General features: G+C 42.3%; 1 protein-coding gene across 3 annotated transcripts in view; it reads right to left on the bottom strand.

Moving 5' to 3' along the window:
- atp6v1h (ATPase H+ transporting V1 subunit H) overlaps positions 1-13651 on the bottom strand; it is a 128912-nt gene that overhangs the window by 28619 nt on the left and 86642 nt on the right. The window lies entirely within an intron of this gene.

Genomic DNA, 13651 nt, shown 5'->3' with positions numbered 1-13651 from the left:
TAACGAGTTCAACACGTGGCGAGACATCGAACAATTCTTCCGCTGCCTTCGCCTCCGTGCCTACTTCTTCAATCAGGACTCCCGTCCACCCTCTGACGACCCCTTCTCCCGCCTCCAACACACCCCATCCACCTGGACACCCCGTGCTGGCCTCTTACTCGCCCTCTATCTCTTCATAGCCAACTGCCATCGCGACATTGACTGTCTCAACCTGTCCACCCCTCTCACCCACTCCAACCTCTCACTCTCAACGTGCAGACAAGGGAGGCTCGGTGGTAGTTTGGCGCAACAATCTTTATATTGCTGAGGCTAAATGCCAGCTCACGGACACCACCTCCTACTGCCCCCTTGACCATGACCCCACCTCCCACCACCAAATCATCTCCCAGACCATCCATAACCTCATCACCTCAGGGGATCTCCCATCCACCGCTCCAACCTCAGAGCCACAACCCCCACACTGCCCCTTTCTACCTCCTGTCTAAAATCCACAAACCTGCCTGCCCCGGCCGACCCATTGTCTCAGCCTGCTCCTGCCCCACCGATCTCATCTCTGCATACCTCAACACTGTCCTGTCCCCCTTAGTCCAAGAACTCCCCACCTATGTTCGGGACACCACCCACGCCTGCCACCTCCTCCATGATTTTCACTTCCCCGGCCCACAATGCCGTATCTTCACCATGGACATCCAGTCCCTATACACCTCCATTCCCCATCACGAAGGCCTCAAAGCCCTCCACTTCTTCCTTTTCCACCGAACCAACCAGTACCCTTCCACTGACACCCTCCTTCGACCGACTGAACTGGTCCTCACCCTGAACAACTTCTCTTTCCAATCCTCCCACTTCCTCCAAACCAAAGGAGTAGCCATGGGCACCCGTATAGGCCCCAGCTATGCCTGCCTCTTCGTCGGATATGTGGAACAGTCCACCTTCCGGTGCGGGGTTGTGGGACTATGAGGAATCCTTCCATATCCATCACAAATTCACCTGCACCTCCACACACATCATTTACTGCATCCGCTGCACCTGATGTGGCCTCTTCTACATTGGATAGACAGGCCGCCTACTTGTGGAACGTTTCAGATAACGTTTTCTGGGACACCCACACCAACACCAACCAACCTGAGAAAGAAATAAGCTAGGAAAACATACTTGAGGAGGACATGCCAGCAACAGCACCAAGTATACTTAAAGGTTAGGCGTTAATCTAATGAATCTACAGAACAGGAATACAAGCCAAAACAGCAAACAAAAGTGAGATTCCAAAACCAAATCAGACTAAAGTGCTGCCACATCCAACTCCGAATGGTATTGGACAATTAGGTTACTTACTGGATGCAGTGACACCATAAATGTCCCCACTGTCATTCATGGGGTACATAGATCAGCGTAAAAGATATGGCTGATGCATTTACAAAAACCTTTAGCCAGAAAGGATTAGATTCCCTACAGTGTGGAAACAGGCCCTTCGGCCCAACCAGTCCACACCGGCCCTCCAGACCCATTTCCCTCTGACTACTGCACCTAACACTATGGGCAATTTAGCATGGCTAATTCACCTAACCTGCACATCTTTGGACTGTGGGAGGAAACCGGAGCACCCAGAGGAAACCCATGCAGACATGGGGAGAATGTACAAATGCCACACAAACAGTCAAGGCTGGAATCGAACCTGGGACCCTGGTGCTGTGAGGCAGTAGTGCTAACCACTGAGCCACTTCTAGATGCTAGTCTTCAATCAGTTCAACTCTCACCACAAGATCAAGAAACAGCTGGAAACACTGGTACTGGAATGTTCATAAAACTTCACAACATTTCAGGAACAGTCCAGAAAACCTGTACTCCTGAATGTGCCACTCTTCTCAGCGAGCTCTTCCAGTGCTGTTACAATACGAAGGTCCACATGACAATGTATAAAACTGCCAGTTCTGCCCCACACACAATCAACAGGATAGATACAAACAGTCAATTATGGCTTCAGTCTAATATATAGAAAAAAAAATCAGTAACTTGATAAAAGATGTCATCAATAGTTCTATCAAACAGCACTTCAGAAATTGAATTGGACTAACTATTTAATACATGAACAGGCCAGAGAATTGGAATCATGGAAATAATAACTCTTGACTCCACAAAGCATATCCAAACGCAGAGCACAAGACAGGAGAGTGATGGCATACTGCCTACCCACCTGGATGAATGCAGTTCCTTCAAAAGAAGCTTAATACCATCCAGGGTAGAGCAACCTGCAATGATTGGCACCACATCCACAAACACACATTCCCACCACTAAGTAGCAACAATTTCTACCATCTATAAACTAAACTATATAATTCACGAAGGCTCCCACAAGCATTTTCTAAACCACTAACTACAATCATCTATCATTCATTCACTGCCATTCGGTCAAAACTCAAACTCCCTCCCTAATAATATTGAGTCCACCTTCACAAAACAGACCACATTTCAAAAAGCACACCACCTTCTCAAGGGCAAGGAGGAATGGACAATAAGTGCTCGCTTAGCCATCAGCCCAAAGAATATTAGAAAACAATCTTAAGTTATGGGTGAATCCCTTGGTGAAACTGATGAAGAAAACAGAAGGTTATCTCTTTCTTTTATGACCCTGCTTTTACAGTTGGTATGAGGCGCTCATGTTAATTGTAGGTCTTTTAGCTCCAAAACTACATTCAGATTCTGAAGATGCATTCAGTCAGGATCTAGAATCCAAGGAGGGGAACATAGGCAAATCCATGTCCCACGACGCTCAGCAAGGGGATGTTGCAACAGTGGTTATGATTTTCCAGGAGGCAGAAGCTTGTGCAGAAACAGCAGGAACCTGGTTTTTCATTCTTGATGAATTCACGTGATATAGCATCAGCACATGGTGCTTTGCTTATGGCAAGTAATGTAATAGTATTGCTAATTTCCTTCAATACCCAGTTCTGCCAAATCAATTGATATATCCAAACTCTGGGCAAGGTTTCCTAATTTTTGTAGTTTCAGGAGATAAACCAAATCATCAATTCTATAGCGAGGGGTTGGGGGATTACTTGGCTCCCTTTCTTTATTCATCTACCTCCCTCCATTGGTCACGTTTTATTTTAAACAAACTTCCTTTGTGAATACCTTTCCCATTGTCGAAGGCTCCCAGACAGCTTCAGTGGATAAGGTTAAAAATCACAACTCCAGCTTATAGTCCAACAGGTTTAATTGGAAGCACACTCTCTTTTGGAGCACCGCTCCTTCATCAGGTCATAGTTGGATGAAGGAGTGGTGCTCTGAAAGCTAGTGTGCTTCCAATTAAACCTGTTGGACTATAAGCTGGTATTGTGAGATTTTTAACTTTGTACACCCCAGTCCAACAACGACATCTCAATCAGTGGATAAGGGTGGACTCCATAATGAAGTCAACTCAACATTCTCAGATTCTTTCCTTGAGTCATTCAATTGCTTGGAATAAAATTCCTACAAGCAGTCCGTTAAAAGGTATAGCATATTTATTTAAACTTTTATTCCAGTATCACAGTTACAGAGTAACAAGATACCAAGCCCTAATCTAGTAGAGGTTCTAAAACCTTAAAATGGCAGTACCAGCACTGACCAACCTCATGCTCTCGGACTATTCTGAAAATGGCAATGTTTAGCATTTTTACAGTCTTTGTCCATTAAACATGTCAATCAAATTCCTGCTGATGAACATGACGTCCTCCCCACATCCCTGCTGTGCTTATGATGAACTTGTTAGTCTTTTGTTGACTGATCACATTACTAGAATAGCAATAACGAAACTGCCCTTATACTGACTTGGGTGATGACATTAAGTGTTGATTTCCTCAAAAATTTAGTCGCTTACTCATCACTTCATGTCCTTGTTTAAACCAGATTACTGCCTGTTTTATGTCTTAACCCCATTTCTCATGGTTCTCCACCTCATTTGCTTGATCAGTAAACTCTATTCAAACCCTTACTGTCTTTTCTTGTGGTACTTTAAGTTTGAAGTGATCTGTCAAAGGCTTTTGTTCCTCCTTAATGACTAATTTTTTAAGTTTCATAGCTGCCTAAATTTGTTCCTGTACAGAGCTGACTTCCTGCTTTTCCAAGAAAGCTATCTTAATACCTTTTCCTTTATTTTTAACATTCCTTAGTTTTTTTAATTCTATGCTTTCCTTTCATGTTCTTTCGTACCAAGCATAAATGGCTTTCTTTTCAAAGCATCCCATTTAACCAAGCTTTTATGTGAACAAAGTTTACCACCTACTAAATGCGAAATGAATTAGTAACTCAATACTAAATAAGAAACAGGATCAAAAAGATAAGTTTAAGAAATATGTATGGATCAGTCTGAGTTGCTCAAGAGCAATTAGTTGAACATTGTAGCCATTGTAATGGAAACTACCAGTGTTTTTTGACTTGACTTGACTGCCAATGTAAAAAGGTTTTGCAGACTGATCCTAGCACACAGTGAGAGAATCGCGATCAGCAACAGTAATGACCAGGGAATAGCTCTTCAACTGTGACCTTTGAAGCTCAAAATGTTTTAACCCTTGTTCTTATGTATTCTTCCAAGGAGTAGTACGGTGGCTCTGCAGTTAGTACTGATACCTCTCAGCGCCAGGGAACAGGACGACTAAATAAAAACAGCAGATGTTGTAAATTGGAAACAAAAAATTGCTGAAACAAAAAGCACAGCAGGTCTGGCAACATCTGTGAAGAGCAATCAGAGTTAATGTTTCAGGTCCGGTAACCTGCTCCAAGGAACCCAAAATGTTAACTCTGATTTCTCTTTACTGATGTTGCCAGACCTCCTGCGCTTTTACAGCAATTTCTGTTTTTGAACCAGGGCAACTGTCTGTGTGGAGTTTGCATGTTCTCCCTGTATCTGCACAGGCTTCCTTTGGATGCTCTGGTATCCTCCCACAGTCCAAAGATGTGCAAGTTAGGTAGTAAATACAGGGTTATAGGAATTATATTTCACTTAATTTATAGACAGCCATTTTGGTTGCAGGCATCTTTAAAAGCACTTTGGAATTACGTGTTCCAAGCGTCTACATTACTTCAGGGTACAGACCTGTGATCATAATATTATCTACAACTTCCTTGGCAAGTGTCTTCCATGCAACATAAGTAATGTTTTACCCATCTCAAAACTTTACTGCAATTGGCATAGACCTCCCATCCTTTGTTTTCAAATGGAGCAGTTTTCTTTTCTGATGGAACCACTACCATTTTAATACCTTCATAAATACTACTAGCACTTCTCATACAGGCTGTTCTTCCAGAATACTATAGTTGCATTCTTGAGCGAGCCTGCACTATACAAAAATTGTGCAATACAAACAACTTACGCATTACAGCTGACACACTTTAAAGGTTCCCATCTGTAGAAACAGCATTCCTTATTCGCAATCTCATTACAATTCGTGCTAACAAAAGACGCATTATAGCAGAACTGCCTATATTTTAAAAAAAAATTCGGATATCTTGGTAATGCTGTAACTGGAGGCCACTGGGAGCCGAGCAAACTTGTGAACTCTATTTCAAATGATTCTTTGGATAGTTGAGTCTTCCTGCTCAGACGACTTACATGCTAAGTACAGGTGAACTCCTGAGTTTCAAAAAACCCTACAAATAGAAGAGTGGTCTTACATGCAAGTAAATTGTTCATATGGATGGTCATCATCGTGAAATAACACTATTCATCTAACAGTAGATGTGCCTTAAAATCCCATGCATCTTTGTAACACAGCTTACTATTAAGGTGTAGGTTAAGTTAGGCATTTTAGGTTGAAAATTGAGTCTGACCACTATTGTGTTGTGTGGCCAAAATAGAGAAGGCTTGCAATTTATAAACCAAGGATATAAAAGGAAGAGAGCAAGGGACCAAAGAGAGCATTGGCCCTTTAGAGAACGAGGCACAGGAAATAAAAATGGGGAACCAGGCAATGGCAGAGGTATTCACTAAATACTTTGCATTAGTTTTCATGGTAAAAGACAAACAGCATTCCAAATATACTAAAAGTAGTAAGGGGCAAAAAGGAGGAAATAAATACAACTACTCAAGAAGTACAAGCAAAATTAATGATGCTAAAGATCAATAAGCCCCTTGAACTTGATGGATACATCCTAGTAGCTGCTACAGAGATAATGGTTACACTAGTAGCAATCCTTAGATTCTGGATAAGTGTGGGACAATTGGAAAACTGTCAATGTAACACCTTTCTTTCAGAGGGAAAGGAAATAAAACAAAATGGAGATAATCATAACCAGTTTAACATTTTTCACTGAAAAAGAGAGTCTATTACAGAGGATGAAATAGCAGAGCAATTAAAAATGCGTATTTTAATCAAGCAGAGCTTCACAAAAGGGGAAATAATGGCTGACAAATTTATTAGAATTCTTTGTGGTGGTAACAAGGAAGGTATATAAAGGGGAAGCGGTAGATGTAATACAGTTGGATTCCAGGACGTATTTGATTAGTTACCACATGTTAGGCAACTTAAGAACCCATGGCGTTGGGGTAGTACATTAGTACAGTTAGAGGACTAGTTAAATAACAGAAGGCAGAGTCGGATATGGAGGGACGTTTTCAGAGTAGCTGTAACTAGGAGTGCCACAAGGAACACTGCTGCAGCCACAACTATTTATAGCACTTATAATAAAATTGGATGAGGTAGTGCAATAATTCCCAATTTGGCAGAAGACAAAAATAGGTGGGAAGGCAAGTGGGAGAGGAGAACAGTCTGCAGAGGTACAGACAGGTTAAGCGAATGGACAACAACTTGGCAGATAGAATATAACGTGGTGACGAGGAGACAAGAAACAGGACTGATATTATTTAAGTGGAGAAAAACTGCAGAAAGCTGCAACAGTGGGATTTGGGAGTCCACATGCATTAGTCACAAAAAGCTAGCATATAAATTCAGCAGATATAGGGAAGGCAAATGGAACTTTTTGACTAAGCTAGTACTTATTGCTTTTATTGCAAAGGCGACGGAGTTTAGCAATAGGGAAAATCTTGTTGAAACTAAGAAAAACACTAATTATACCACAGCTGAAATAGTGAACAATCCACTTATCTAAAGGCAGAGGCATCTGAGGCATTCCAGAGAAGGTTCAGAAGATTAATCCCAGATATTGGAGGGATTGTCTTGTGAGGAAAGATGGAGATGGTTACAAAGGTACCCACTAGAATTTAGAAGAATGAGAAGAGGCATTCCTAAAACATTCAAGATTTTTAGGCAACCAGATACTACAGTATGGAGAGGTTGTTTCTCTGTGTCCAAAGTCTCAGGTCAGAGGATATAATCTCAGAATAAGAGGGCAACCAGTTAGAGCAAAAATCAGGAAGAATTTCTTCTCTCAGGAGGGTAGTGAACCTGTCGAACTCCTTTCTAGAGAGGACTGTAAAAGTACATATTCAAAGCTGAGATTGATTTTTAAAATCAATAAGAAAACAGAGGGATCTGGGCAAAAGGCAGGAAACTACAGTTGAGGATTACCAGATCAATCAAGATCTAACTGGAGAAGATCCCGAGTGCTGATGGCCTACGTCTGTTCCAGTGTCTTATAACCCACGCAAAAAGAGGATTTATTGAGGCTGTAAAAAATGGTGTCTGTTTATATGCTGTTATTTACAGCAACTAGTGAATGCTATCTTTGGCGTAGTTAGCATTTTCCGACTCTTCACATCGCAAGGGCATGTCATTGAAGTATACTCCATTGCTCTTCTGCACTTCGGATGGGATTGCAAGAGTGCTAGTCAACTGAACAGGGAACTGTTGGTGGGCAGTATGATTCATGTTCATAGTGAAATTCTGCCTCAAATGAGAAAACTTCAGGTATTTGCTTGACATCCAGTCAGATTAAAGGATAAGACTGTCATCTAATTAATTCAGAAGCCACAATCATTGGCCTCCGTACCCTTCAAAAATATAGCTCTCTAATCATCACAATCCCTCCCTCATGCAACTACTCGAGATTTAACAAGACTACTTGCAATCCCACCTCACCTCCAAGATAAGCTTCAAACTACAATCAGGCCTTAAATAGGTATTAAAAAAAAACTGCAAATGCTGAAAATCAAACAAAAACAAATTGCTGGAAAACTCAGCAGATCTGGCAGCATCTGTGGGTGGAAATCAACATTAATGTTTTGGGTCCAGTCACAGTCCTTTAGAACAGTTTTGAAAGATGTTAAAATATGCAAAAATATATTTTAAAGCTTATAAATCAACTGGTTAGGATAGCATAAGGCAGCTTTGAGCCAGAACTTAAATATTTTGTATTACACTTCAATGTTATTAAACCCGGAAGGGGAAAAGGATTTTGGTTGACTAGTTAAGAATCTTTTTTCATTTTACACAGGCTAAAGTACAAAACAGTTCATAACTTATTTCTAAGTTATGAAAAGTAAACAATATTAGGCTCCTACTCATCCATCAGAACTCCATCCTCAATATCATAATCCCTACCAGACTAATCTCAGCACTCAGAGGCCTAGGTCTCAGCTCTGCTCTCTGCAACTGGATCCTCAGCTTCCTGACACAGACTGTAATCAGCAAAGATAGACAACAGCACCTTCTCCATGATAATCCTGAACATAGGCACCCTGCAAGAATGCATTCTCAGCCATCTACTATATTCCCTGTAGACCCACAACTTGTTTAGCCAAATTTCAAACAAACACTATCTACTAGTTTGCTGACCACACCACCATGTAGGATGGATATCAAACAATGATAAGTCAGAATACAGAAAGGAGATAAAGTGTTTGGTGTCGTGGTGAATGATAACAATCTCTCTCGATGTCAGAGAAACAAAAGAACTGATCATTGACTTCAGGAAGGATGAGAACACGTCCCTATCTACAACAGAGCTAAGGTAAAGGGGGTCAAGAGTGTCAAGTTCCTGGGAGAGATGATAACCAACAAGTAGATGTAAGTCAAGGCTGCACAGCAACACACGTCTTCCGCAGGCAGTTTAGGATATGTGGTGCATCCATGAGGACCCTTACCAACTTTTACAGATGCACATCTGAAATGACCTAGTAAAGCAACTGTTCTGCCCAGGACTGGACGAAATTACAGAAGGCTGTGTGCATGGCCCAGACCATTACAGAAGCCAACCTCCCAACCATGGACTCCATCTACATTTTCCATAGCTGCGAAATGACTGCCAACGGTAAAAAGACCCCTCCCACCCCAGTAATGCTCTCTTCTAACCTCATCAGGCAAAGATACACAAACACACACACACACACACACACCCGGTTCAAGAATAGCTTCTTCCTTGCTGTTATTAAACAGCTGAATGGACCTCTCAAACTTCAAATAATGTTGATCTTGCTAATGTTGACTTTGCTTTGCAGACCTCCTGTGCAGCCATAACCTTGTATGCCTAGCTCTCAGAGCCCTGTGATCTGTATGTTCCTGCTTGCTATGACCTGCCTGTACTGCTTGCAAAAACTGTACTTGGGTACATTGGACTACAATAAATCAAATCAAAAGATAACCAGAGTGGAAGATAGAAATAGCATATATATGCAAAAGAGGTTACATTTCAGTAATAGATGAAATGACTGGTGAAGACCAAAAGGTCTGAAAAAAGTGTTTTATGAAAAGGAATTATGGCACTACAGCACTTTTTAAGATTTGTTGTAAAACACAAGTGCTTCTAGGCCATTTGACATGGGTGGAATTATTTTTCCTGCTGTGCAACACTGGACCAAATGCAGTTCCATGAGGTCTTAAAATGACAAGTCCACATTTAAAGATTTAACATAGTTAGTGTTAACACCAGCAAAAACAAAATAAAGCAATATTGTAGCATTTGCAACATGATTAAATTTGCAAATCGCTGATCAACTTGTACCATGAAATCTATTTCAAATGTATTTTGCAAATATAATAATTTCCCAACAAAATCACACCCCTCTTAATCTACCCACCCTCAAAACATTAACTCATGTCCTGCCATCTTCACCCAGCCCTCCTCAGGCCCCAAGGCCAACCAGAGATGTCTCAGCCCTGCCCCTTTTCCATTTCTACCACCAGCTTCAACCCTGGTCAATCTCAAAGTCACTCCAGATGTTGCACCTTACCCCAAACTCCTTCTGTAAATATTTCACTTGAATCAGGAGGCTACTGTGGGCTCTTCCACGAATCGAAACAGCAATGGAAAAGGAATGGAAAATAGTGGCATTAGCTCCTCAGAAATTGATAGAATAAGCTGCACTCCTCGGCCTATAATTGGATGCCTGGAAAATGCTGGAGTCTCAGAGAAAGACTCAAAGGCAGCACAATAAAGCCATTGCTACGGAGGAGACTGGGATCATGGTTGGTTATAATTTATCTTGCTCCTCCCAGGATAGGAGCCTGAAATCAGGAACCGAGCGGCAGTTGGGTTTTGCAAGTGTCCAATCCATTGATAACAGTGTCTTGGATTGGGCAGTGGATTCAACCATCCTCAGATCGGAGTAGAGGTGGCACCAGGAAAACAATCTAAAAGTAGCTACTGGGACCATGGCCTCTACATCGCCCAATCTAGAATGTTAGTTAGATCAATGGTGGATTGAAGCGAAACAGACTGGGAAAGAGAATTACAGATCACCTGATCTTGTGTCAGAGGTGGACAAAGTACTGGAGAGAATTCTGAGAGACAGGATTTATGAATACTTGGAAAATCATAGTTTGATTAGACCTTGTCATCATGGCTTTGAGAGGGGCAGCTGATGCCTCACAAAACGTTACTGAATTCTTTAAGGATGTGACAAAATACGTTGAAGGCAACAGAGCAGTGTATGTGGCATAGCTAGATTTTAGCCAAGTGTTTGATAAGGTTCTCCATGGTAGGCTCATTCAGAAAGGAAGGGGGCATGGGATACAGGGAAATCTAGCTGTCTGGATACAGAATTGTCTTGCCTATAGGAAACAAAGGGTGATGATAGATGGAAAGTATTCAGCCTGGAGCTCTATGACCAGTGGTGCTCTGCAAGGATCAGGACCTCTGCTCTAAGATTTTTATAAATGACCTGGATGATGAAGTGGAAGGGTGGGTTAGGAAATTTGCCGATGACACAGGTTGGAGGAGTTGTGGGTAGTGTTGAGTGCTGTTCTAAGTTGCAATGAGACATTGACAGGATGAAGAACTGGGTTGATAAGAGGCAGATGGAGTTCAAATTGGAAAAGTGTGAAGTGTTAAGTGATTGAATGCAGAACACAATTAAAGGCAGGATTCTTGGCAGCATGCAGCAATAGTAGGATCTCGGGGTCCATGTCCATAAAGCCCTCAAAGTTGCCACCATGGTTGATAGGGTTGTTAAGGTGGCACATGGTGTGTTGGCTTGAGTTTAAGAGCCACGAGGTAATAATGCAGCTCTACAGAGCCCTGGTTAGACCACACTTGGAAAATTGTGTTCAGTTCTGGTCGCCTCATTATAGGAAAGATGTGGAAACAGAGTGCAGAGAAGATTTACCAGGATGCTGCCTGGACAAGAGGGCATGCCTTATCAAGAAAGGTTAAGGGAGCTAAGGCTTTTCTCATTGGAGCGAAGAATGATGAGGGGTGACAGAGGTGTACAAGATGATGAGAGGCATAGATAGAGTGGAGAGCCAGAGACTTTTCCCCCAGGGTGGAAATAGCTATGATGAGGAATTTTAAAGTAACGGGAGGAAGGTTTAGGGAAAACGTCAGAGGTAGGTTCTTTACACAGAGTGGTAGGTGAGTGGAATCCAGTGCCAACAATGGTAGTAGAGTCAGATATATTAGCAACATTTAAGCAACTCTTGGATAGGCACATATAAGACTAACCTTCATTGTCCTATCTTCTCTTAGACCCAGAGGTTAAAGAACTTGGAACAGTACAGCACAGTACAGGCCCTTCGTCACAACACTAAGGGCTTGAAGGGCCTGTACAGTGCTGTACCGTTCTATGTTCTTTAACCTCGGAGTCAGACAGTTAGAGTAACAGTATGGAAACAGGCCCTTATGCCCAAACTTGTCCATGCTGACCATGGTGCTCATCAGCTAATTCCAATCGCCCCCATTTGGTCCATATCCTTCCAAACTGAAAATGTGTTGCTGGTTAAAGCACAGCCGGTTAGGCAGCATCCAAGGAACAGGAAATTCCTTGGATGCTGCCTAACCTGCTGTGCTTTAACCAGCAACACATTTTCAGCTCTGATCTCCAGCATCTGCAGACCTCACTTTTTACTCATATCCTTCCAAACACTTCCCATCCATGTACCTCAGAGGGTGGTGATGGAGGGTTGTTTTTCAGACTGGAGGCCTGTGACCAGTGGAGTGCCATAAGGATCGGTGCTGGATCCTCTACTTTTTCTTATTTACATAAATGATTTGGATGTGAGCATAAGAGATAGGAAGTTTGCAGATGACACCAAAATTGGAGGTGTAGTGGACAGTGAAGAGAGTTACCTCAGATCAACAGGATATTGATCAGATGGGCCAATGGGCTGCGATGTGGCAGATTGAGTTTAATTCAAATAAATGTGAGGTGCTGCATTTTGGGGAAGCAAATCTTAGCAGGACTTATACACTTAATGGTAAGGTCATAGGGAGTGTTGCTAAACAAAGATACCTTGGAGTGCAGGTTCATAGCTCCTTGAAAGTGGAGTTGCAGGTAGATATGATCAACCTTTATGATCAACCCTCAGCCTCCGACGCTCCAGGGAAAAAACAGCCCCAGCCTGTTCAGCCTCTCCCTATAGCTCAAATCCTCCAACCCTGGCAACATCCATGTAAATCTTTTCTGAACCCTTTCAAGTTTCACAACATCTTTCCGATGGGAAGGAGACCAAAACTGTACGCAATATTCCAACAGTGGCCTAACCAATGTCCTGTACAGCTGCAACATGATCTTCCAACTCCTATACTCAATACTCTGACCAATAAAGGAAAGCATACCAAACACCTTCTTCACTATCCTATCTACTTGCGACTCCACTTTCAAGAAGCTATGAACCTGCACTCCAAGGTCGCTTTGTTCAGCAACACTCCCTAGGACCTTACTATTAAGTGTATAAGTCCTGCTAAGATTTGTTTTTCCAAAATGCAGCACCTCGTATTTATCTGAATTAAATTCCATCTGCCACGTCTCAGCCCATTGGCCCATCTGGTCCAGATCCTGTGGTAATCCGAGGTAACCCTCTTTACTGTCCACTACACCTCCAATTTTGGTGTCATCTGCAAACTTACTAACTGTACCTCTTATGCTCACATCCAAATCATTTAATGTAAATGACAAAAAGTAGAGGACCCAGCACCAATCCTTATGGCACTCCACTGGTCACAGGCCTCCAGTCTGAAAAACAACACCACCACCACCCCCCTATCTTCTACCTTTGAGCCAGTTCTGTATCCAAATGGCTAGTTTTCCCTGTATTCCATGAGATCTAACCTTGCTAATCTGTCTCCCATGGGGAACCTTGTCAAACACCTTACTGAAGTCCATATAGATCACATCTACTGCTCTGCCCTCATCAATCTTCTTTGTTACTTCTTCAAAAAACTCAATCAAGTTTGTGAGACATGATTTCCCACGCACAAATCCATGTCAACTATCCCGAATCAGTCCTTGCCTTTCCACATACATGTACATCCTGTCCCTCAGGATTCCCTCCAGCAACTT

The sequence above is a fragment of the Hemiscyllium ocellatum genome, chromosome 4 (genome assembly GCF_020745735.1).
Source record: "Hemiscyllium ocellatum isolate sHemOce1 chromosome 4, sHemOce1.pat.X.cur, whole genome shotgun sequence".
Classification (NCBI taxonomy): domain Eukaryota; kingdom Metazoa; phylum Chordata; class Chondrichthyes; order Orectolobiformes; family Hemiscylliidae; genus Hemiscyllium; species Hemiscyllium ocellatum.
This window is presented reverse-complemented; position numbering and strand designations above follow the sequence as displayed.